Consider the following 27,292-nt stretch of genomic DNA (forward strand, 5'->3'; position numbering starts at 1 on the left):
TAGCAATGTAATGCCCCACTCTGGGTAGGGGCACCCCTTCCCCACAGTGATGTTGCCATTCAGTATTTGGAAAGGCTCTCTCTTAAGTTGCTTACAGAGTCTGTGGCACAACCTCTGCAATAATCTTAGCGTTGGTGTTCAAGAAATATAGTGGGGTTTTTTGAGGGTAGATTTTATTTTTGAAAAACAAGAAGAGTTAACTCATAGCTTAGTTAATGGGTGATCAGGCTGGAGATGTTAACAAAGTGTGACGATAAAATTTGGATTATAGATCAACCCTGAAAGCAACTCCAATAGAGAAGTTCCAGAAAAGTATTGAGCAAAGCAGCATTTTTGGAATCAGTTTTGGTTAGATAAGGTCTTGTATGTTTAAACTTCAGCTTTGTTACATTATAATCACACTTCATTTCTGTGGAAAGGATGATACAAGACAGAATTTTTAATAAAGACTAGGAGAGCATGAGGAGCAAATAAAAACACAGAAAATACATAGAGGCCATATTGCTGCCACAGAGTTAATTAAAATATTTTAAAAATCTTTGTTTATATACAACTCAAGACTGAGTAGTAACAATTTTAAAAGTCTCATTTCAAAATCTTACTATATTAAGGCCTATTACATTCTCTCAGAACAGAGCAGTCCCTTTTGTCCTTAACTCCATATTTCTTCAAATGAATTTATCTCCCTCTTATTAACATCCTTTATTCAGTTTCCCAGACTTAAAAACTCATCTGATTCTTTTTTCTTACATTATACCTGTTACTATCATTTCTGCCTTAGTGTCTTGCATTCTGCCCCTTTTCTGGTCTTATTGCATCTACCATCATCACCTTCTTCACTGGATCTTGCCTGACTCACTGTATTAGCCAGGAAGCTAATTTCTCTGGTTTCAGTGTTTTTGTCTTCCAAATAAGCCTTTTTAGATTAATTTTGCTAAAACAACACTTCCATCTTGTGTGTATTTTTGTAACAATACCTAACACATTGATTTATAAGTAATTGTTTATGAGGGGATCACTTGTATTCTGTTCTTTTTGAGATCTTTAAAAGCAGGAACTCTCTTATTTACCTGTACTGGTAGTGCTTATTACAGGGGCTTGCACACAGCTGTGTGGCCCTGAGCCACAACTATTTAATGGCCCTGTGCCTCAGTTTACTCACCGGTAAAATGGGGATAAGATCATCTATCTCAAAGGATTAAGGTATTAAAAGAGTGTGCATGTGTGTATATTAAAAAGCAGTTTTTAGCCTGGCCGGTGTGGTTCAGTGGTTGAGTGTCAACTAAGGAACCAGGTGGTCATGGTTCCATTCCAGTCCGGGCACATGCCTGGTTTCAGGCTGGATCCCCCATAGAGGGCGTGCAGGAGGCAGCCAGTCAATGATGTTGCTCTCTCATCGATCTATCTATCCTCTCCCTTCCTCTTTCTAAAAATTAATAAAAACATATAAAAAAATTTTTAAAGTAGTTTTTGTATTATTATAGCTTTAGTATATGACAGCTTTTGTATTATTAGAATACCCCTTTCTTATTGTAGGCAAACTCCCTTTTGTTTTTTAATTTTTGTTGTTATTAATCCTCACCAGAGGATATTTTTTCCATTGCTTTTCAGAGAGAGGAAGGGAGGGAGAGATGGGGAGAGAGGGGGAGAGAGAGAGAAACATCGATGTGAGAGAGACTCATTGACTGGTTGCCTCCCACTCAAGCCCCGACCAGGGATGGGAATTGAACGCTCTAACCACTTAGCAACAATGGCCAGGGAGAGTCAAACTCCTTTTTCCTGACTTTTGAGGGCCTGTTTTGTGGCCCACCTTATCTCTACGTTAGTCTCATGTTCCCCAACATCAAAGGCCAATTCCATCCTGGAGCATTCTGCACCTTCCACCAAGCCTCACAAACCCCACCCATCCTTTAAGATCTTCAGGAAATCTCTTCTTTGTGAAGTTTTCACCAGCAGTTCCACCTCACACTCACCTCTCTTTTCTGAGCATCTCTGGCATTTCGAGTTTGTGTCTCATTTTAGGTACTTAATAGTTTCTTGTGTTTATTTTGTCTCTACAAAAAGAATATAAGCTCCTAGGAGACAAGAATATTGTTTTTCTTTCATTTTCTCTACTGGGCTTGTATAGGCATACCTGGTTTTATTGTGCTTCACTCTGTTGTGTTTCACAGATGTTGCTTTTTTCTTTTTAATCCTCACCTGAGGATATTTTTTCCATTGCTTTTCAGAGAGAGTGGAAGGGAGAGAGAGAGAAACATCGATGTGAGAGAGACATATCAATTGGTTGGCCTCCTGCATGCACCCCGACCAGGGCCTGGGATGGAGCCTGCAACCGAGGTATGTGCCCTTGGCCGGAATCGAACCTGGGACCCTTCAGTCCGCGGGCCAATGCTCTAACCACTGAGCAAACTGGCTAGGCAGATGTTGCATTTTTTACAAACTAAAAGCAAGCTCCTCCACCAGCAAAAAGATTACAACTTGCTTTACTGCAGTGGCCTGGAACTGAACCCACAATATCTCTGAGGTATGCCTGTATTCATTTATTTAATAAGCTTTCTTCATGCATGTTCAATGTGCTAGAGTAGGCAATGCAATACAATAATTAATAAGAGGTGCCTCCATTCTAATAGGAAGCTAGAGATATAAATATTTAGGATTTCGTATGGTCACTGCTATTTAAGATTTTAGAGCGGATGATTAAAACACTCAGATCTATTAATTAGATAAATTGTGGATGTGAGCAGAGGTTAGGCAGGGTGAGTGACTGGAAGTAAAAGCTTCTAGTGTACAGCATTTGCTGAAACATGACAAAGGCCTGGACTAAGGCACTGGAAATAGAGTAAATTCAGCAGATACTGTGAAAATAAAAATCAAAGGGATTTGTGACCACTCGAATACAGAATATGGAGTATAGAAGATAGGAACATTCAAGGTGATTTAGGCTTCTTGCTTGAGCATTGGTTTAATGGTGAAGCCATTTAGGAAATAGGAGCCATGGGGGGGGGGGGGAAGCAAGTTTGGAGATTTAGATGCCCACGGAACCTCCAAAGAGATCCCTGTGAACAGATGGAAACTCAGGTCTGGGGCCTAAAGATTAGAATTTGGACTAGAGAGAGCAAGAGTGTGAAATCTTAGCATACAGTGGTGGTTGAATCCCTGAGAGTGAAAGATCACACAGAGACGGGATGAAGAAAAATGAGAAGTAGGAAGTAACTGAAACAGAAATGTTCAGAGATATTAGAGGAGATACAGAAGTAAGCAGGCCACAGGTCAGAGTGCCAGGTAGTTAATGCTGCACTGGGGTCAACTCACAAGTGTGTATTGAATTCAGAGTTCAGGAGAGTATTGAAATGGGCTAAGCTAGTCCCTAGTGGGAGTCAATATATAGTGGCCAAAGTTAACTGAATTGGCAGAAGGAAGGGCCAATAGTGAGGATAACTTTGAATAAGCTTGGAATGACAGGAAGGAGAAATAATAGTTCATTGTTTGAGGATAAGGTAGGGCTTTTTAAAAAATAAAGCTCCTTCAAACATTTTTGTGAAAAGGGAGAAGGAACCAGAAGAGAGAAGGCAGTGTCTGTTGTGTGCCCGGTGATCTACTAACGCTTTACGCATTCTTTCATTCCATTCACATCATCAACTTGAAATGGGGTATCCTATTCCTTTAACTTAGCATGGTTAACTAGCTTGACCAGAGTGAAGATTTGTTTAACTACCAAGATGAAACTCTTTCTGCCATATGTTACTGTTTCCATGCTTTTCCTGACGTCTTTATAATTTATTGGTTTAGATATAGAGGAGTGTGGGAAGGAATGGGGCCAAGGTCACTGTGTAGAGACTATTTGGGGAGTAATACACTCTCTCCATGACAGAAGGCAGGATGTGAGGAACAACCTGTGCAGAGTAAGGCCTGAAGATGGATACACAGGAGCTGAGGGAACATACTGAGCTTAGTTGGTCATATCCTAAGAGGGAGAGGCAGAGGAGGGTAGTGTGAGATTAAAATCACTAATTGGATGGTTGACGATTAGAAATCACAGCTGATTGGACAGATCATCAAGACAAAAAAATCAACAGGGAAACAGAGACCTTAAATGACACTCTAGTTCTAATAGATTTAATAGACATTTACAGAACATTTCATCCCAGAACAGCAGAATACACATTCTTCTCAAGTACGCATGGAACGTTCTAAAAAATAGACCACATGTTAGGGCACAAAACAAGTCTCTACAAGTTCAAGAAGACTGAAATCATATCAAACATCTTCTCAGATCACAATGGCATGTAACTAGAAATCAATCACTATAAAAAACTCAAAAATATTCAAACACACGGAGGCTAAATAGCATGTTATTAAATAATGAATGGGTTACCAATGAAATCAAGGAAGAAATCCAAAACTTCCTGGAAAAAAACAAAAATGAACAGACAACAACCCAAAATCTATAGGACAAAGTGAAAGCAGTCCTGAGAGGAAAGTTCATAGCATTACAGGCATACCTCAAGAAACAAGAAAAAACTCTAATAAACCATCTAACACAACAACTTAAAGTATTAGAGAACAGCAAGAAAAGCCTCAAGGAAGTAGAAGGAAGGAAATAATAAATATCAGAGCAGAAATTAATGACACAGACTAAAAAAAAAAACCAAAAAAAATCAATGAAACCAAGAGCTGGTTCTTTGAAAAGATAAATAAGATTGATCAGCCTTTAGCCAGACTCACCAAGAAACAGAGAGAGAGGACCCAAATAAATAAAATCAGAAATGAAAGAGGCAATATAACAACTGACCCAACAGAAATACAAGGGATTGTAAGAAAATACTATGAGCAACAATATGCCAACAAACTGGACTACCTGGGTGAAGTGGACAAGTTCCTAGGACCATACAACCTTCCAAAGTTGAATCAGGAAGAATCAGAAAACCTGAATAGGCTGATAACTAATGAAATTGAAGCAGTAATAAAAAAAACTCTCAGCAAACAAAAGTCTGGGATCAGATGGATTTACAGGTGAGTTTTACCAAACATTCAAAGGAGAATTAACACTGTCCTCTTCAAACTATTCCAGAAAATTCAAGAGAAAGGAAAACTCACAAAATCTTTTTATGAGGCCAGCATCATCCTAATTCCAAAACCAGATAAAGACACTGCAAAGAAAGAAAATTACAGACCAATATTCCCGATGAACATAGATGCCAAAATCCTCAATAAAATACTAGCAAACCAGATGCAGCAATACATTAAAAAGATCATATGCCATCCAAGTGGGATTTATTCTGGGGATGCAAGGCTGGTATAATATTTGCAAATCAATAAATGTGATACACCACATAAACAAAATGAAGGACAAAAATCATATGATCATATCAATAGATGCAGAAAAAGCATTCGACAAAATCCAGCACCCATTTTTTATAAAAACTCTCAGCAAAATAGGAATAGAGGGAACATACCTCAACATAATAAAGGCCATATATGACACACCTACAGCCAACATCATACTCAATGGGCGAAAACTAAAACCATTTCCCTTAAAAACAGGAACAAGACAGAGTTGTCTACTTTCACCACTCTTATTCAACATAGTCCTTGCCACAGCCATCAGACAGGATGAAAACATAAAAGGCATCCAAATTGGAAAGGAGAAGGTAAAACTGTCATTATTTGCAGATGACATTGTACATAGAAAACCCTAAAGACTCCACCAAAGTACTACTAGATTTGATAAATGAATTCAGCAAGGTAGCTTTATACAAAATTAACATCTGAAAATCAACAGCATTTTTATACACCAACAATGAACTCTCAGAAATAGAAACTAAAAAAGCAATACCATTTACCATTGCAACTAAAAAAATAAGATACCTGGGAATAAACTTAACCAAGGATGTAAATGACCTGTAGTAGGAAAACTACAGGACACTGAAAAAAGAAATAGAGGAAGATATAAACAAGTGGAAGAATATAACATGCTCATGGATTGGAAGAATTAATATCATTAAAATGTCCATATTACCCAAAGCAATCTATAGATTCAATGCAATTCCTATTAAAATACCAACAGCATATTTCACAGAGCTAGAACAAATATTCCAAAAATTTATATGGAACTGAAAAAGACCCCAAATAGCTGCAGCAATATTGAGAAAGAAGAACAGAGTTAGGGGGATCACTTTACCAGATATCAAACTATACTACAAAGCCACTGTAATCAAAACAGCCTGGTATTGGTACAACAGCTAACATATAGATAGATGGAACAGAACAGAGACCCCAGAAATAGACCCATGCCATTATGGTCAGCTAATATTTGACAAAGGAGGCAAGAGAATACAATGGAATAAAGACAGTCTCTTCAATAAATGGTGTTGGGAAAATTGGACAGGTACATGCAAAAAAATGAAACTAGATCACCAACTTACTCCATACACAAGAATAAATTCAAAATGGATAAAAGACTTAAATGTAAGTCACGAAACCATAAAAATCTTGGAAGAAAACATAAGCAGTAAAGTCACAGACATCTCACATAGTGGAATTTTCACCAATACATCTCCTAGGGAAAGAGAAACAAAAGAAAAAATAAACAAATGGGACTACATCAAACTAAAAAGCTTCTGCACAGCAAAAGAAATCAGCCTCAAAATACAAAGGAACCCCATGGTATGAGAGAACATATTTGGTAAGGATGAATCTGATATGGGGCTAATTTGCAAAGTGTACAAAGAGCTCATACAACTCAACAAGAGGAAGACAAACAATCCAATTAAAAAATGGACAAAGGACCTGAGTAGACACTTCTCCAAAGAGGACATACAGATGGCCAAGAGACATATGAAAAAATGCTCAATGTTGCTAATCATCAGAGAGATGCAAATTAAAACCACAATGAGGTATCACTTCACACCTGTCAGAATGGCTACCATCAACAAATTACATCAACAAATTACAACAGAATGGCTGGCAAGGATGTGGAGAACGGGGAACCCTGGTACACTGCTGGTGGGGATGCAGACTGGTGCAGCCACTATGGAAAACAGTATGGAGGTTCCTCAAAAAATTAAAAATGTAACTGCCTTTTCACCCAGTGATCCCACTTCTAAGAACATATCCTAAGAATCCTGAAACAGAAAGACTATATGCACCCTTATGTTCATAGCAACACAATTTACAATAGCTAAGATCTGGAAATAGCCCAATTACCCACCAGTAGATGAGTGGGTAAAAAAGCTGTTGGGCATTTACACCATGGAATACTATGCACCTGTAAAAAAGAAGGATCTCGTACCCTTTGGGACAGTATGGATGGATCTGGAGAATATTATGCTAAGGGAAATAAGCCAGGCAGAGAAAGACAAATATCACATGATCTCACTTATATGTGGAATTTAAAGAATAAACCAATGAACAAAATAGATTCAGTGACACAGAAGCATGGAACAGACTGACAAATCTCAGAGGGAAGGGGGGTGGGGTGGGAGAGATTAACCAAAGAATTTATATGCATATATGCATAACCCATGGACACAGACAATAGTGTGGCAGAGGCCTTGGGAGGGGAGTGGGTGCCGGGTGGAAGGGGTCAGTGGGGATAAAAGGGGACATCTGTAATATTTTGAACAAAAAAAGGAAATCACAGCTGAACAGCAGTGTTTGGTAAAAGATAGGAACATTCGTTAAAATATTTTCAATATTTTTAAGAATCTTATCTGTAATTGCTTTCACTTTCTTGGGATTTAAAAAAAAGGAGCCAAGTTAAAAAAAAAAAAAAAAAAAGCCCTTAAAAAAGGTAGGAGAAATGGCGGGATCCGTATATTGTAGAAAAACTATATGAAAGTATTTTTATGTTTATATAAATGTAAGTTCCATTTCCTAAAAGGATAAAGTATCAAAGAACTCCAAATTCTTAAGACAATGCGGAGAGCCCAAGGCTTTCTGATATAGCAGAGCGCCTTGAGCCCTGGAGTGAAGAGAACTGCCTCAAGTTCTGGCTCAGCCACTAGCCAGTTCCCATTAGCTCATAGGTCTGTTTTCTCAGCTGCAAAATCTGGGGGTTGATCTGTGGTAGCTGAAGTGCCTTTGAGCCCAGAATATCTGTGCTGGTGTTTGGATTCAGTGCAACATAGTAGTTAGGAGCACAGACTCTGGAGTCAGAATGCTTACGTTAAATCTCAGCACTTCATATCTGAGCTGTGTGACTGTGGGCAAGTTGTTAGCCTCTCTGGGACTTCGTTTCCTCATCTGTAAACTAAGGATACTAATAGTAAATACTCCACTGGGTAGTTATGAAGATTCAATGAAAAAAACATTTTATAAAAAGTGTACCTGACAATAGTAAGTACTAGATAAATATAAGCTATAGTAATTATCAATTGTAGATGCTGTTATTCTGATACCCTTTGCCACTACTGAAAGCACACAGCTCTGCACCTATGTAATTGCAACAAACAGGGGTAAATGGAATTAACCAATTAGAGTTTGCCAGGTTCCCCTTTTGGGAAAGGAATGAAAGGAATTTTCAAAGATCTGAGTGGTCAGGACCTCTGGGTTATGATTCAGCCACAGTCAACTGTCAAATTTTCCCACAGCTCAGTGGAAAGTCACTGAGGACTCCGCAAAAACAGTGCCACCCCTCCTTCAGTGTTTCTCTGCTAGGATGCACCACTGACTCTGGAGGGCTGACCCGCAGGGAGAGGATCTAAGCAGGCTTGATAAAATTTGCCAGCCCAAGTACTAAGTGTCTACAAGAGCTTCTGCTGTACCAACGATGCTGCAGGACTCAAGCCTATGAGAGTTTGTCATCAACCCAACTGTGGGACATCAAAGAAGAAAAGTTGGGGGTCTGAATTGTTTCTGTAGGCAGGAACAATGATATAGTGACTGTCACAGGTTATTTCAGAGTTCAGATTCTCTAGTCAACATCCTCCAAGCCTTTCTCTGTGGTAAAGTTAAGATTATGGACACCACCCTGATAGCACACGTCAGTGATAGTCAAAGATTTTAAAATTTTCTCAAATTACCCCAGCAGAAGCTTCATCTGTTAATGTAACTGGCTGCAGTTGCAGCAGAAGTGGAAATATCCACACATTTGCTTATAGTTCTAACATATTTTGAAATCTTCATATATCACTTTCCCAAATTTGAGTTCAAGATCTCCTTTATTGATCTCACTTTTCCTCTTTTTAGCCTTGCAGAGAAACTTGCAGCTAGCCCTATACCATGATGTTCAACTAACTGTTGGTGGTCTGGGCCAAAAGCTTTTTACTCCGTGTTTCCTTTCAAGAGTAGACATGGTATGGTCCAAAACTGGTCTGGATGTTCCCCTGCATTGAAGTCTTTAATGTGATACAATTCATGTAACATATGATACAAGAATAGACTTCAAAACTTAGGCCTCTTCTGCAGGTGCAAACTCCCTTATACCTCACCCAGAACTAGACACTGGATGCCATTTGCCAGACAGTGAACATAATAGCAGTTTAGTGGTTCTGGCACCTCCACTCTGAAAATTTCTGCCCTTGGCTTCACTACTCCTCTGTGTACTTTTCTGCCCTTAAGTAGATCAATGGGGTCCCTGCCCTTTGCAGAATAATCTATTCCATGATACTTGAAATGCAAGATGATCTACAACATTTTTTTTAGATAAAGAGACTGAGGCCCAGAAAAGGTAATTGATTTGCCCAAATTCATACAAGTGCTCATTAACAGAGTTCAAATCCAGAATGCTGACTTCTCTGAATCCTGCTCCATATTATCTCTGTTAAGCTAGTAAGCATCTTCTTTTAAAGGAAAGGTCAGGACCCTGTCCAGGTAGCTCAGTTGGTTAGAGCATCATTCTGATATGCCAGGGTTGCAGGTTCGTTCGATGCAAGTTCGATCCCCAGTTAGGGCACTTACCAGAAGCAGCCAATGAATGCATAAATAAGTGGGACAACAAAAATTAATGTGTGTCTCTGTCTCCAAAATCAATAAAAATAAATAATAAAGGAAAGCCCTAGCTGGGTGGCTTAGTTGGTTGGAGTGTCATCCCATACACCAAAAGTTTGCAGATTTGATTCCCAGTCAGGGTACATACCTAGGTTGTAGGTTTAACCCCTGGTCAGGTCAGAGGGCAACCAGGAGGTAACCCATCAATGTATTGTCTCACATCGATGTTTTTTCCCCCTCTCTCTCCCTTTTTCTTTCTAAAAAAAAATTTTTTTTTTAAAATCAATAAAAACATATCCTCAGGTGAGGATTAAAAAATAGTAATAATAATAAAGGAAAAGTTAGGATGAGTGGAGAGAATGAGACTGTCAATGAGGAAAGGACAGGGCTGAAGGAAAGTTAAAACCTAGGCAGGGAGAAGGCTCTGTGAAGGCAGAAGGTGCAGGGGAGCAGTGAGTATCTGGTTGTGGACAGAGAAAGTGCCACAGGGTGAGGAAAAGGCACAGAAAGAGTTGAGAGACCACACCACTAACTTGGCTTACTTGAAAATCTCACCCAGCCAAACAGATATAAGTGCCCCTCTAGAACTTATTATTTCTTCAGCTGTGATTTAACTGCTGCTTATCTTTTCTCCAGGAGATTCCTTGGAATGAAACCAATGGGAGATCAGGGTTTGGGAGAGTCTCATCAGAGCAGATGGGCCAGCAGCCGCCAGAAAGCTTGTTGCCTTTGGCTGAGAGCAGCATCCTGGATCTGAACGTCTTGTGAGTAAACCCCAGCAGGCCCAGCCTTAGGCTGCAGTGAAGTTGGCGTGCTTCTCCTTGAAGGAAAACCTCATGTACGCCCACAAATTCCCTCCCCTCTTGCTGATATTGAAAATCACATTCTCAGGGAACTCTTCAACTTAAAACCATGCTGCCCATTAACAGCCTTAGGAGGATGGCTTCTTAGTGCTTTTGGTCCCTTGGTATATTTGGAAGTACTGCATGGAGGGTCATGAGGCCTGGGTTCTGGTTCTTACCCAACCACTAATTTTCCTTGGGACCTTAGGCAAATTGTTCCTCCGTAGGCCACACTTTTCTCAGCATAAGGTTGTTTATAGTAATAATAGCTGTCATTTCTGAAGTGTTCACTGTTATGTACCAGACATAATTTCATTGAATTCTTTCAATAGTCCTATGAGATAGGTACTGCTATCCGATTTTATAGATAAGGAAACTGAAGCTTAGAATTCTCATACACTAATCACCCTATTTAAATCACTAACCCCCACCCCTGACCAACACTCCTTTCTCTGCTTTATTTTAGCCATAGCTAAATAAGTACTACATATTTTACTTTTTGTTTGCCCTCCCCCTACAAGACTGCAAGCTCCATTAGGGAATGGGTTTTGTCTTTTTGTACTTATTAGTTGTTGTTCATTTGCTGAGTTCTTGGGGCCTTGAATAGTGCCTGGCACATGGTAGACACTCAAATATTGGTTGAATTTTAAAAATGAATGAATGGCCCTGGTTGGTGTGGCTCAGTTGGTTGAGTGTCGTCCTGTGCACCGAGAGGTTGCCAGTTTGATTTCCAGTCAGAGCACATGCCCAGGTTGCAGGTTGAGAGGCAACCAATCGATATTTCTCTCTCTCTCTCTCTTTTTCTCTCTCCCCTTTCCTCTTTAAAATCGATAAAGACATATTATTAAAAAATAAAATGGTTAAAATGCACCATTCAGGTTTGTCTTTTATTACACTGTTTTTTAAAATTGTGGTAAAATATATATAACATAAGATTTGCCATTTTAACCTTATTTTGTTTGTTTTTTAATCTTCCCCTGAGGATATTTTTTCCATTGATGTTTTTAGAGTGGAGGGGAGGGAGGAAGGGTGGGGGAGAGAGAGAGAGAGAGAAACACTGATGTGAGAGAGACACAGTGATTGGTTGCCTCCTGCATGCACCCCGACCATGCAGGGGATGAGCCTGCAATCGAGGCACGTGCCTTTGACTGGGAATTGAACCCGGGGCCCTTTGGTCATGGGCCAACACTCTAACCACTGAGCCAGACCAGCCAGGGCTAACCATTTTTAAGCATACAATTCAGTGGTATTAATTACATTCACAATATTGTGCAACCATCACCACTATCTATTTCCAAACTTCTATATCCCCCAAACAGAAACTCTACAACCATTATAGTACAGTCTTTTGTGATATTTCATTGTTAAAAGCATGTGCATGTATTACTTTTTCATTCTAAAACTAAAAAACAAAGTAAATCAGGTTTAGAAAACTAAGTAACTTGTCTGAGATCCCACAACTAATACTCCATGGCAGCAACCGCGTGTTTTATTATAAAATAGTAAAAATTCTTTAAAAGTTTCAGATTTTAGCCATCCTTCTGGGTGCTGTAAGGGATGTTGGATATCATCTGAGCCCCTCATTTTACAAATGAGATAACAGACTCACAGAGGTGAGGTCGCCACCCCAACTCAGGAAGTCCATCAGAAGCAGGCCTCCCAAACCAAGGGAGAAGATTCAGTCAGCCACAGAAAAGGTTTCTTGCTCTTTGACAAAAGTGGGGCTTGACTCCTTCCTGCTCAAAAGGGAATTTAGGAGTCTCCCACTTTAGATCTTTCTGGTATGCCCTAGACTGTCTAGTAGTAGGGAATGGGGCCTTTGCACCCTGATATCATAGTTTCTGTTTATCTGAAACTATGTAGCAAAATCTTCAGCTCCTATCTCAATTTCTACTTCTAGGAAAATGTCTCTGATTACCCTAGCACATCCAAATCCCCACTTGCAAACATTATTATTTAAAGCACATAATTAGCAATCAGAGAATGGTGTGAGACATTTTATAGCTCTATCAATTTATGAGTCCATTCTGCCCACTAGTGTAAGCTCCAGGAAGACAGGAATTGGGTGGTTGATTTCTTGTAGTAGGCCCCTGATAGATGGCTGTTGGTTGATTGGGTTAATTGAGCTGAAAAAAGGCTGTGGTATGAGATGTGAGTTCTTCAAAGGGTTTTTCCATGCTTCCTGGAGAGAGATGCCTACTGGATCACAGAAGGATCATACTTGGTTCTTGGTGACAGAGGTATGACCCCTCCTTTGTCATGCTTTTCTCGGAATTAACGGCATCCTCACCTCCGTGATTGATCAGTTTATTATCTCCTCCTCTCCTCACCCCCAATAGACTAGATATTCCACAAGAACATAGACCATGTCTGTTGACTCACCATCATATCTCCAGCACCAAGCCTGGTACATAGTAATATTCAAGAAATTTCCTGGCCAGGCGTGGCTCAGCGGTTGAGCGTCGACCTAGGATCCAGGCGATCGGGGTTCGATTCCTGGTCAGGGCGCATGCCCTGGTTGTGGGTTCGATCAATGACTCTCTCATCATTGATGTTTCTATCTCTCTTTCTCCCTCTCCTTTCCTCTCTCTGAAATCAATAAAGATATATTTTTTTTAAAAAAGAAAACAAATATTTTTTGAAGCAATGGATGAATGAACATATCACTTTATTTTATAGATGAGGAAGTGGAGGCCCAAAGAGGTTTGGCTTCTTAGTGAAAAATCTGAGACAAGAAGTCAGGTTTCCTGGTTCCCAGGCCAGCCAGGATTCTGTTTCCTTTGTGTTCTCTCAGTATTGGAGTTGGAACACCTTGGAGTCTAGTCCAACCCTTTCATTTCACAAATGGGAAACAGAGACCTAGAGAGGGGAGGGACTCACCCAAGGTCACAAAAGAAGGCACTGGCAGAGCCAGGCCTAGAACTCAGATCTCCTGACTCCCAAACTAGTGCTCTTTCTTTGTAAAGACATAAAAAAAAAACACCAACAAAGCTGGGTTGGGCTCATTGCCAAGCCCCTGCAGGAGGTCACATAGCCGAGCGGCTCTCAGAGTTCCTTGTCTATTCTTAGCCTGAACTTTTAGTGACTCTGGTCTTCAGCAGCCGTTTTCCCCCTTTTTCCTTTTCATTTGGTTTTTTTGTGTATATGTGGTGTGTGTTTTCAATAAATGGTGCTACGTGTAGGAAATGGGCTTCAGCACAGTCCTGCTACAGAGGCCCTGAAAAGAACAAACGTGAGAGAGGGGCCCTGAGAAAACAATTGGCTTCCCTCCTCTGAAGTGACCCTAGTGCCCCAGAGCCGCCCTTTCTACTCACAACTACCAACAAAAGGCTAAGCTCCTCACAATAAGAAGGAAATCACCAGAAAGAATTTACAAGGAGAACTGGCTGTTAGTATTGGCAGCTTATGCCTCACTTTGATAAAGACCAAAAATTAGTTCTTCCCAAGCTATGGTCCCTGCTCTAACTTACACTTCAATCAGCCACCAAACATGAACTAAAAGCCCCTTTCTGACACAAAATTCTACCTTCTCAAAACCTCTTTCTCTACTTTGCCAAATACTTGCTCTGAACCAGGAACACAGTAAATTTAAGCAGCTACAGGTCTTGGGTTACTTGGAAAGGACCAGAAACACAGAGGATAGAGGTAACTAATGTTTTAAAAGTGTAAAATGACCAATGAGAAGAACTGGTCTATGTCAAGTTCAAAGGAGACAAATTTCTCTGGGCCAGGCTCCATAAAAGAAAATTCAGGGGAGCAATTTGAACCAGGTCTTGTGTATTAGTTATCTACTGCTATAACAAATTATCCCACTTTGGGTATTAGTTGTCTATTGCTGTGTATCAAATTACCTCAAAATTTAGTGGTTTAAAACAATAAACATTTATTATCTCACAGTTTTCTGTGTGTTAAGAATCCAGGTGTAGCTTACCTGAGTACCTCTGGCTCAAGATCTCTCACAAGGTTGCAGTCAAGCTCCCAGCCTAAAGGCTCAAAGGGGATTAGAGGGGAACCCAATTCCAGGCTGTCTGAAGTGGTCATTGGCAGGCCTCAGTCCAGTGTGACACAGGCGTGACACAGGCTTGTCCACAGGGCTGCTTCAAGACATGGTGCTGACTTCCCCCAGGGCGAGAGATTTAAGAAAGAGCAAGAGTAGCCAAGATGGAGGTCACAGTCCTTCGTTAACCTAATCTCAGAAGTGATGTCTCATCACTTTTGCTGATACTTTTCATCAGAAACAAGTCACAGGTTCAACCTACATACAAGGGTGTGAATACCAACAGGCAGAGATAATAGGGGGCCATCTTAGAGGCTACCCACCACACCTGGCTGGCTGGGCAGGCTTTAAATAAACATTCAAGAAAACATTCAAGTGGAGAATTATTAGTGTGAAAGCACAGGAGTTAGAAAGGTTTGACTGGGGTGATTTGGTTGGAACAAGGCATTTCAGCAGGAGTATAGAAAGTAACCGGAGAGGTTGACTGGGCCCAGATTGAACTGGATTCTCAAATGCCAGGCCAAAGAGTTTTATTTTTATCCTCAGGCTCTTGTCTATATTTCCCCACTCAACTGTAAGCTCTATAAATATAGGAACTATGTCTATTTTATTCTTATTATGTTTCTATGATTTATAATAAAAGTTGGCATGTAGTAGGTACTCAAGAAAATTGGTTGACTGAGTATACCTATGAAGTTAATGTGCAAGGAGTAACGCTGCAGAGTTGTCAGATTTGTCTTTTTAATTCTGGCTGAATTCAACCCCAAAAGAAGCCCACACAATTGCTTTTAGGGCACCCAACCAGGATTTAATGTCCCCTATTTCTAAGATATCATTATTCAAATTACTGAGAACATAACAAAAAGGAAAGTTGAACTTGATTCATGGGCCAACATTCTTCCCTTGGACTAAAAGTTCTTTAAGCATCTTACTATTCTGTTGAGCAAAAGAAAGCAGACTTGGTATCAAAATGCAGACAAGCTGGTTTCCACTCCCTCACCAGTTCAGGAGAATAACACAGAATTGCATTGGATAAATTCCTGACACCTGGGCCTGACCACTAGCCATGCTGCCTCCCCCACTTTGCCCGCTGGCCACAATGCCCCTAAGAACCGTTTTTGTGTCTTAGCCTTCAGTATGAAGGGCGAATCTGTTCTGGGGAAGAGAGTAAAGGAAGCAAAACTGTTAGGTAGATGTATGTGTTTGCTAGGGCTGCCATAATAAAATACCACAGATTTAAACAACAGAAACTTACTTCTCGCAGTTCTGGAGGCTGGAAGTCTAAGGTCAAAATGTCAGCAGGTTTGGTTTCTCCTAAAGCCTCTCTCCTCGGCTTGCAGATGGTCTTCTTCTCGCTGTGTGCTTCCATGGCCTTTTCTCTGTGTGAGCACATCCCTGGTGTCTCTTCCTCATTTTATTGACACCAGCCCTATTGGATTAGGGCACCACCCCTATGACCTCATTTAACCTTAGTTACCTCTTTAAAGGCGCTGTCACGTAGAGGGTTAGGGCTTTATCGTAAGAATTGGAAGTTGGAGTGGGGGTGGACACAATTCCATCCATAATAGTGGGCAAGGTTTATTATACATGTGCCTCCTATCCCCTCACCCATGCTCTTCTATTTTTTATTCTTTTTGTTAATCCTCATACCCAAGGATATTTTTCCCCATTGATTTTTTTAGAGAGTGGAACATCAATGTGAGAGAGACACATCAATTGATTGCCTCCTACATGTGCCCTGACTGGTGTGAGGGATCAAATCTGCAACCCAGGTACCTGCCCTTGACGGGGAATCGAACCTGAGACCCTTTGGTGCTTGAGCCGATGCTCTAACCACTGGGAAAAACTGGATAGGGCTCACCCATGCTCTTCTAAAGGAATGATAATCTCCCATTTGCAGAGATGGTGACTGATAATTCTTAAAAATCCCTCACATCCACCATTTCGTGACATTATAATAGCTTCCAAGTTAGCAGAGCTGGTGTTATCTCTCCTTAACGGTTGAGACCAGCCAGGAGGGCTCACAGGTTAATCAGGTTCCTCCCGATTACAGTGTCTAGAATCTGGTTTCTGGCTCCTGGGCCAGCCCTCTCTATGGTGTTATCTGCCTCAGTGTTATCTGCTTTTGACCACTCAGTACCCTCACCTATACTGTAACTGCCCACTCCTTCCTCCTGCTCTACTCCATCAAAATTTACCAGCTCTTCAAGGTCCTTTCCATTTGTATTTCAAAATGACAACCACTGGCTGAAAAAAAATCATTAATAATCCATGTTTATTTGTTAATGAATGAAAAATTACTCAGGAGGAATCCTGGCCAAACAGATTAACAATCTATATATTTTACAGTTTGCAAAATATTTTCTTCACATACCACATCTAACATTTTCATTTTAACAAAAATTCTGTAAAATAGATTATATTATCCCTGCTTTTTAGAGAAAGAAATGGACTCAGAGATTAGGTGGCTTAGCCCAAAGTCACATAGTTAAGTAGCACAGGTGGGACTTGAACCAAATACTGTGTGCTCTTGTTATTACATCTTGTTCCACTGCCAAATTTTACTAGTTAGCTCAGAATATATATTGTTTTACTCTGATGTTTTACTCTGGATATTCAAGGATGCAGCTCCTTCCCTTCCGGGTAGTCTGTCCTGACCTACTCTCTATTGAGCTCCCACAGTGTTGGGATTTGAGTCTTAGCTCCATTCCTACTTAGCTGGGGTGACCACAAACACATTCTCCCTCCTCACTAGGCTTTTGTTTCTTCATCTGTGATTAATTTCATTGATTAGGATAATTTTTCAGTTTTAAGAGTCTAATAAACTGATCGGCTTTTGACTTTATCTTCCATTTTACTCATTCAACAAATACTTATTGAATACCTGCTATGTGCCAGGTACTGTGTGGCTTACTTTTTCCTTTCTTTATTTTCATTTAAAAAAAATACAATCATTGGGTGTATCCCGCCAACAGAAAACGACAACAGAAGAGAAAACCCAAAAGAATGAAAAATAATAAAGAAAAAAAAAAGCTCCCATATAATGTTCTGCTTTCTCCCCCCACCGTACACATTTGCATACCATGGGACCACAGCAATTTACAGAGTGTAATATACAAGCCACGATTAACAAGACAGACATAGTCCCTGTCCTCAGGGAGTTTACTTTCTTATGTGCCAGGAATGGACCCTTGAAAGCATCTTAGTCTAGTCCTTTTACAGAAAAGTGAGTCACGAGGGTGAATGACTTACCCAAGGTTACAAAGCAAGAAGTGGGAGAAAGGGGATCTGGAAGCTGTGTCTTTTCGTTCCTAGTTCTGGGTGTTTTTCTTCCACATTATACCTTGTATTGTGAATTCTCCTGAAATGTGGTTTGTCTCAGCTTGCTAATGAGAATGTGGCCTCTCCCATGGGTGTTTGAGCCCAAGATCTGGCCCTGCACAGTGCTGACTGGAAGTAGCTGGTAATAGGACTCACTCTCAGAAACCACCCTCCTGGAGTCACCATTTCAATATCCTGAAGGAGAAACTCTCCAGTTTCCACTGAAATTTAAGGCACAAGTATACAAGAATCAAAGTCTGACACACAGGGTAGGAGCCAACCCACGAGCAGGACCTCGTTGTTTTTCTCATGCTGCTGGGGCTAGAGTCTGTTTGCTACTAGCAGGTCACGTGTTTTTCTGTCCTGCTCATTGCATTTCTACCCTTAGCTTTTCAAATTAGGGCCTGAAGCGGCTGGCTGTAGATATAGGCTCTGCCCACTTGGTATTCTATAGACATTTGCTCACGAAACTTTCACCACTCCTTATGTCTGGTTTCTCAAGGTGAGACACTGAGATTTAGGTTAAGTAACTTGCTGAGGAGGCAGCAAGCACTGGCGTGGAATTAGCCCATGTTACTTCCCAAGTGGAAGCACCCGCATACATATGTGTGTTTTGCATAACACCTGGCACCAGCAGGTTGGTACCTGTATGTGGAACACTTGTATGCACGTTGGTTAATTTCACCACCCATTAACCGTACTCATTTATTTTTAATCTTCACTCGAGGATATGTTTTTATTGATTTAAGAGAGAGAGGGAGAGAGAGAGAGAAACATCCATGTGAGAGAGAAACATCAATAGGTTGCCTCCCATATGCGGACTAGGGGTTGAACCGACAACCTGGGTATGTGCCCTGACCGGGAATCAAACCCACCACCTTTTTTTTGGTGTATGGGACAATGCTCCAACCAACTGAGCCACACTGGCCAGGGCCATACTCATTTTTAAAATTCTTATTTAAAATGTTATCTAAGTTATATAGGCACACAATTTAAAAAGTCAACTTTTACAGTTCTACAAGGTTTATTAAGGCAATGTGTGGTCCTCAGCCTCCTTCCACCCACCCCTCCCCCATTTCCCCTTCCCTAAAGGGACCATTTTCAACTTGTTTAACTAACTCTTTTACCTATCTATAAATAACATGTTTGTATTGCTACTTCCTGATTCTTCAGCTCAGGCATTATCTGTTGACTTCCCTCCGTGGGAGATGAGGCTTTAACATACTTGCCCTTCTCTCTAGTCGCCCCCTCTGTCCACCCTCACACCCCCAGGCCCTCTTCTTCCTAATGTAGTTATAGTGTAATTCTTGGTAGATCAATAATTAGTGCATTTGTTGTTATGACAATGTAAATGCCACTCACAACTAAGCCATATAGTCAACTATGATTGCTCTTTCCGTTCCAACATCTTTGTTTTGATTATCTTGTTTTTTCATACACTTAGGTTTCTAAGATCTTATCACTAATTAACTCTAAACACTGCCAGCTATCCAGATCTCCTCTCAATACGTTTGTGGGGAAGTCTCTTGGAGCCTTCTCTCCTGCTGTGAGGGCACAGCTGCCCAGCTGCCACCCTGGAATCCTCCCCTTTTACCATCTTCCAGGGAATTTCTTTGCCTCTTTCCCGTGTTGGGTCACCTGTTACTGGATCCTGTATCTTTTCATTTCTTGATTTCTTTCCTCTTTTTTTTTTTTTTTAATATATCTTTATTGATTTCAGAGAGAGGAAGGGAGAGGGAGAGAGAGAAATAGAAACATCAATGATGAGAGAGTCATTGATCGGCTGCCTCCTGCACGCCTCCAACTGGGGATCAAGCCCGCAACCCAGGCATGTGCCCTGATCAGGAATCAAACAGCAATCTCCTGGATCCTAGGTCATGCTCAACCGCTGAGCCATCTCCCACCAGGCTCCTTCCTCTTTTTGATGACATATTTTTGAGAACTTCCTGAGAGTGCATGAGAGGGAAAAATTTTAAAACCTTGCATGTCTGAAAATGTCCAACTCAATTGATTGTGTGGAATTCTTAATACGAAGTCATTTTACCTCAGAACTTTGATAGCGTGACTTTATTGTTTTCTAGCTTCTAGGGCTGCTATTGAGGCCAAAGCCTTCTTTGCATGTGACTTTGTAGGATTTCTTTGTCCCATTGTCAGGAAATTTTACAATGACATATGTATTGTGCTGGCCACTCAGTGGCCTTTTCAATCTGAAATTTTTATCCTTTGATTCTGGATTGTTTTCTTGAATTATTTTATATCCTTTGTTGTGTTTCTAAAACTCCTGTTATTCAACTATTGGGATGAATTTCTCATCTGTTCTTTCCTAGTTTTTATTTCTTTTTACTTTGCTTTCTGGAAAATTTCCTCAATCTGTCTTCTAATCCTTCCATTAAGTTTTTTATTTCTAATGTCACAGTTTTTCTTTCCAAGAGCTCCCATTGGAGACTCAGCCCTTGAAAAAAAACACAGAACCCTTTTAGTGGAGTTTTAGATATAGTGAAATTAGATGCATGTGCTTAATCCACTATTTTTACCCAGTATTTCTATATACATTGATTATTTAACAATTCCTACTTTATAGTTGTATCAAATCCTTTGAGCTTTCATAATGGTTTCCTGTCAGTTAACATATTTGACCCTCGCAACCAGACTGTGATATCTGGATAGGACCTTCAGATCATCTAATTCATGTCTATCACCTTACAGAGAGAAGGCCTGATTCTCAGAGACGTAACTTGTCCTGTTGGAAATCTCTTGTTCCTGTCAGAACTTTCCAGAGGTGTGTGAGATGGATAATTTGGCAGGCACACTGTACTCATGTAGCCATTTTTTTTTTTTTAACTGTTTTCCAAAAAGTGTTATTGAAGTATAACTGACACACCATAATTTAACTGCACATATTTAAAGTGTACAATTTTATATGCTTTGACCCACATGTATACTCCTGAAACTATCATCATAATCAAGATATTCATCACCCTCCAAAATTCCCTCATGTACCTTTGTCATTTCTCTCTCCTGCCTCCCCCAACCCTGCCCAGGCAACCACTGATCTCCTTTCTGTCACCATAGATTAATTTGCATTTGCTAGATGTAAATGGAATCATAAAATGTGATCCTTTTTTGGGTCTGGCTTTTTTTTTACATATAGTTTTTGCGGGTACTTTGGAGCCCATACCTGACTGTCTTGGTGGAAAGGCTTCTATATCCCTCTATATCCTTTCCCTTCTCCCTGTTTCCCATCTTCCAGCCCCAGGGGCTGCCCCCTGCAATGTTCTAGTCTCCTCTCCATCAGAACCAGCTCTGAGGAAAGGACCAATCTATTCTATTCACACTGAGGTGACTGATACGATTTTATATGTGTGATTTGTACTACTGGACAGAAGACAAAAACCCACATTTGGCTTGTGCCAAAGAAATAATAAAGCCCTCATGATGCATTTCCAAGCATGAGCAAATAAGTTTGGAAGAGGCTTTTGGACCAGGGCCTCCCCTGAACCTCTAAATACACCCTGCGTAACAGAGTCTTTGTGTGAGACTGAGCATGCCTGCAGACAGGCAGGATGAATTGAAATCCCCTTTGGTCCCATTCAGAATTTTGGTTTCCTGAAATGTCAGCCACTTAGGAGCTAAGAAAAGAACTAATATCTTGCTGGCTTTCCTTCCTTTTGGTCTATTTGGCAGAGAAACAATCCTGTGTAGATAAAAGGTCACTCAGGAGGGCAGGGTTTCCCATGTTAGTCCTTATGTCCCTGCTCCAGGCAAGAGGAGGGCTACCAGAGGTAGCCCCAGGCAGCCAGACCTAAGTCCAAGCTGGCAGTGGCCCAAGGATTCCAGGCGGGAGAGCCTGGCACACCAGCTGGCTCCAGAGATGCCTTGCCTATCTCACTTCTCTTCTTACTCATTTTCACATTTACTCTTTAATTCTTCGCTAATTAATTCACATTTAATTCTTACAGCACTGTGAAGCAGGAAAATGGGAAATGTGTCTCTATTTTGATGAGAAAAGAAAGGTAGCACAACCTACCCAACTTTAAAGCCTTTCTTGATGCTAGACCTGTTCATGGGGACCCCAGACCACCTGCCTGCCCATGCCAGGGCTGTCGCAGAGGAGTCAGGGCAGGGAGTGGAATCTCTGGGTGCATACACTCCTTCCTCCACTGCTCTATGTGACCATCCCCAAGGTTTACCATCACACTCCTTGGGGCAGTTGGAAAATGCACAGAGCCAGGGAGGGGAGGGCAAAGGCCATGGTCCACAAGGTTGGTGGGAAGGGACTCCTCAGACATTTTCTTTGTGAGCAGGAGGCCCAGCTCAGAACAAAGCTTGTGGTTAAGGAGGAAGACATATAGGCAGTTCCTTTGACCTAGTTCAGCCTTTGTTGAGTACAAACTCTCTGCCAAGGTGGGGTCAAGTACAGTTTCCAATCTCAGGGTCCTTGTAGGTACTGAATAGTGGGAAATCTAACAGTGGTTGGTAGAGGGGGAGGAGGTTGTACCCCTCTCTCAGTATGCCAGGAAAGATGTAGTAAAGGCTAGACCAGGAGAAGGGGCACAGGGAAGAGATTTTGAAAACCAATTTGGCTAACTTCAATATTTTATCAGGCCTGGCTGGCCCTGCCTCCAAGGACCCCCAGACTGCTTGCTAATCCCCCGTGCAAGAGAATTCAGTGGCACAGAGACTACAAGCAAGAGGAGGCAGGAGAATGGGGCAGAGCTTCCAGAGTCCTGTTTCTGGTGTAAGGCAGCACCCCCAATTCCTCCACATCAAACTTATTTACAAATTGGATTTCCCATGATCCTTTTAGAGAGCAGGCATTTCTGTATCCTGAGAATAATAAAAAGTTAATAATTTCTCATTTATTTTATACATTTATAGTTTCTTATCCTTTATCTCACTTGATTATATCAATGAGCTCATGCGATAGCTAGGCAGAAATGAGGAAACTGAGGCACAAAGAGTTTGACTTACCGAATCACACAGAGATTTAGTGGTAAAGTCAATCTAAACACTTGACCAGCTATAAGGGGATGCAGCAGCTGAAACTAGAGCTATCCAGAGGTGTTTGAGGGACAAAGTGCCCTGGGCTGGGAGGTAGGATAAGTTCTGTATTTCTCATTCTTTGAGAAATACATGGTCCATCCATGTTGCAAATGGCAGGATATCTTCCTTTCTCATAGCCGAATAATATTCCATTGTGTTTATGTATCACATCCTTTTTATCCATTCATCTGCTGGTGGGCATTTGGGTTGTTTCCATGTCTTGGCTATTGTGAATAATACTACAATAAACATGGGACTACATATATTTCATTGAAATCCTGTGTTCTTTACCTCTGGGTTTATAGCCAGAAGTGGACTTGCTAGCTTGTATGGTAGATCTATTTTTAATTTTTTGAGAAACTTCCATATTGTTTTCCATAGTGGTTGGACCAATTTACACTCCCACCAACAATGTATTAGGGGATTGAACTTACTTTCACATGTTTATTGATCATTAAGCTTTCTTCTAAACTGATCATAAATTCACCCATTTATCTAATAGGTTGCTCATTTTTATAGGAGTTATATATTATGGACACTAATCCTTTATTGAGTGTATACATTGCAGATGCCTTCTCCCAGTCTGTGGTTTTTCTTTGTACTTTATGTTGTTTTGTTGAAAAAAAGTTTTTAATTTTTTAGTTCATTTAGCAGCATTTTCTTGTATAGCTTTAGCTTTTGTATTTCAAGAAATCCATCTTTGCCCAAAGATCATATATATTTTTAATAATTGCTTTTAAAAGTATGAAAGTTTTTCCCCCCTCCTTTATTTGTTTTCAATTTTACTTTTCTATATAGAAACTCCATTGTGTCTAAACCACTTAATGAACACTCCACCCTTTTTCTGAGGTTTGTAACTTGACCTCTACCATGGAGCATACTCCCATACACAGACAAGTCTGCTTCTTACCTTTATATACCACTCACTTGGTTGATTTGCCCGTTCCTGCACCACACTATTGTCATGATTTGAACTTTATACTTTAGATGGCTGTTAGGGCAAATTTCCATCTTCAAAAGGAAGGAAATTATTGGTGGTTCTTCCTGATCCTTGTTCTTTTTACATGATTTTTTTTAATTAAAATTGTCAAATTTCATGAAAACCCTATTGGGATTTTTAAGGGACTTGCACTTGATCTCCAAATTGATGTGGAGATCATTGCTAATTTTACAATTTTGACTCTTTTCCATCCATGGACACGGCACTTCGGTTCATCGATTTGAGTCTTCTTTTTTGTGCATATTTGTTAGATTTATTCCTAGGTGCCATCTAGTTTTTGTTGCTTTTGTAAATAATATTTTTAAAATTACTTCTTATAATAGTTTTTGCTGGTATATAGAAATGCTATTGATTTTTTACGTTGATCTTAATCTCATTAGTCCCAATAATACTTCAAAGAAAACATTTTTTATTTTTCTATATAGACAGTCAATTCAACTGCAAATAATGCCACTTTATTTCTTTCCCAGTCTTGTATCTTTTCTTTTTCATGTTTTATTGTGATGTCCAGGACCTTTAGTACAATATTGAATAGAATAGTAGTTTCGGTCTTTACTAGAAGGAAAGAAGGCTTCTAATATTTCACCACTGAGTATGTTTGCTGTGGTATTTGAAAAATACCCTTTGTTGAATTAAGAAAATACCTTTTATTTCTAGTTTGCTAAGAGTTTTTACTGTGAATGGATATTGATTGTTTTTTGAGATATTGATTTTTTTAATCAAAATCATTTTCTACATCTATTAAGATGTTCCTATAATATTCTCTAATTTATTAATATGAATAACATTGATTGATTATCTAATGGTAAGCCATCCTTGCATTCCTGGGATGAATACTAATGGGTTATGATTTATGTTGTTTTTATACATTGCTGAATATGGTGTGCTAATTAATATTTGCGTATTTTATGTTTATATTCATGAATAATGTTAAGCTCAAATTTTTCTTTCTCATACTTTCCTTATAGTGTATATAAATGTAAATATACTACTTTTATAAGAATTAGAATCATTAAAATTAGAAGGGAAAACAAAGAGCATCCAGTTTGGTCTCATCACCTTATAGTGGAGAAAACTGTAATTCAGAGAAAGTAAATAGCCTTTCTAAAATCAGAGAGTTAGAAACAGAGTTGAGACTAAAGTACTTTGCAGCACTTATAAATTTCAAATCACTTTCCCATTCATGATCTCATTTTATCTCTGCAACAGCCCTGCAGGGAGGGTATTGCATATCACCCCTCCATTTATGGATGGGCTAACTGAGGTCCAGAGAGATAACATCATGAATTATGTGACTCAGCAGGGCTGGGACTAGAAGCCAGGCTTCTGACTCCAAGACCAGAGACCTCTCCCCAGTTTTTTTGTTCTATGCCCAACCCCACTCACAGATCTATTAATTAGCCTGAAATGAAGAGAACCCTGGGACCTGCATCCAGAATCATTATTTTACAATTGTCCAGCAATATTTTAAAGGCATGTCATACAGATAGCCCATCTTCAGATAACGCCCAATGGGCAGGGATGAGGGCTTCATGGTCCGTATGGGTCATCTTGGTGGAGGGACACCCTCAAGGCCAGGGTCTCTAAGAATGTCCCCTAATGCAGAATGGGTCCAAGGTCCTTAAATGGAATCTTTGTTACAGGGTCCCTAAGGACCTGTCTTCAACATCCCCATAGAATGGGGGAGGAGGGTTCCAGTTTCCCTTCCATCCCCGTTCCCCACCGTCTGCCCCCCCCCCCATATCTCTCAGCAAGCTGCTTCCTGCACCAGCGCCCTTGTTTTGCTTGTGCTATTTGTGTCTGCTTCTAACAGCTGGCCCCAGCCTGGCAGCCCCTAGCTCTGAGGATTATCCAATTATCCCATTAGCCCAGCATGTCCTTCCTTCCTCCAGAGCTATTAGCTCCCCATCTCCCTCTTCCTCTCTCCCTCCAAGGGCTGGTCCATAGCCTTTCTTGCTCCTTCCCTAGCCAGGTTTAGGGCTGGGTCAGTCCCCAGTCATATAGACGCAGAGAATACTAGAACTAGAGGGGACGTTTGCATCCACCCATCTGCTTCATCATTTTACAGGAAAGGAAACATACGCACCATACCCAAAGTCACATGACCCATTTATACCAGCAAAGAACTAAAACCCAAGTCTCTGAACTTCATGTCATGATCTTTCTTACCACATCTGGTGGGCATGCCTTCTCTCGTGCTCACTATGCTTAGCCCTGGAACGAAGGAGATACTATTTCACTCCACTCTCTGGGACTCTGTGGTTGAGATTAGAATGCGTGGTCTAGGTAGGGAGCCTGGAGCACACACTGGAGGTAAGTCGTACCTAAGCAGAAGAAATGTTACCAAAAGTAGGTGACAAACTTCCAGTGCATAAGACAGGCACTGAGTGCTAAAGGAACTCAGAAGAGGGAGACGAGGCTTTCAGCAGAAGTTTCAGGAAGGCCTCCTGGAGGAAGTGGTTCTTTAGAGGGTCACTGAAGAATGGGAAATGTTTCAAGTAGTGGAGATTCAGAGGAACAGCATTCCAGGCAGAGGCCTCCCCTAAGGGAAAAGGCAGGGAGTGGGATAAGAGGAATGTAGTCTTCAGTTTGGCTCAATCAGGAGAACAAGGAGGGAAGTGGGTAGGCAGAGACAAGGCTGGAGAGCAAAGCTGTGGCCCTGAATGCCATACCAATGAATGGGGCTTAATCTGACATACATTTAAGGGCCACTAAATTTTCTGGAGCAGGGAGGGACATGATTGGAGGTGTGCTTTGTGGAGATTAATCTGATTTCATGGGCTAAACGGATTGTGGTTAAAAGAGACCAATGCACAGAGGTTAGTTTGGAGTTTATCCAGGTGAGTGAGAGATGATGAGGCCTCAGCTAACACCATGACTTTTTGGGGGTACTGGTGGGTAGAATGGATGGAACATATTCAGAAGATGTTTGAAAAGAAGACTTAGTAGGATGCAACAGGTTGAATTTTGGTAGATAAGAAGGCCCTCTGGCATCTCTACCAGATGTCTGCATGCTAACCTGCTAAATCATGTGCTGCACCCACTACCCCACCCAGGCAGCAGTGTACTCCAGCTGGGGTGATGCTTCTGTCACCACAGGTGGCTGTGGTGGGAGGAGTTTCAGGCCTTGGGTGTATTGTGTTGATACAGGGCAGGGGG

At 40.7% G+C, this 27,292-nt stretch overlaps 1 long non-coding RNA gene across 1 annotated transcript in view; it reads left to right on the top strand.

Moving 5' to 3' along the window:
• The window catches only part of LOC308549824, a 52,450-nt gene that overhangs the window by 7,417 nt on the left and 17,741 nt on the right, over positions 1 to 27,292 (top strand). The window contains exon 3 of the long non-coding RNA XR_013997791.1: positions 10,567 to 10,694. This is a non-coding gene — a long non-coding RNA (uncharacterized lncRNA). The remainder of the gene's footprint in view (positions 1 to 10,566; positions 10,695 to 27,292) is intronic.

The sequence above is a fragment of the Miniopterus schreibersii genome, assembly GCF_964146895.1.
Source record: "Miniopterus schreibersii genome assembly, chromosome: 20".
Classification (NCBI taxonomy): Eukaryota; Metazoa; Chordata; class Mammalia; order Chiroptera; family Miniopteridae; genus Miniopterus; species Miniopterus schreibersii.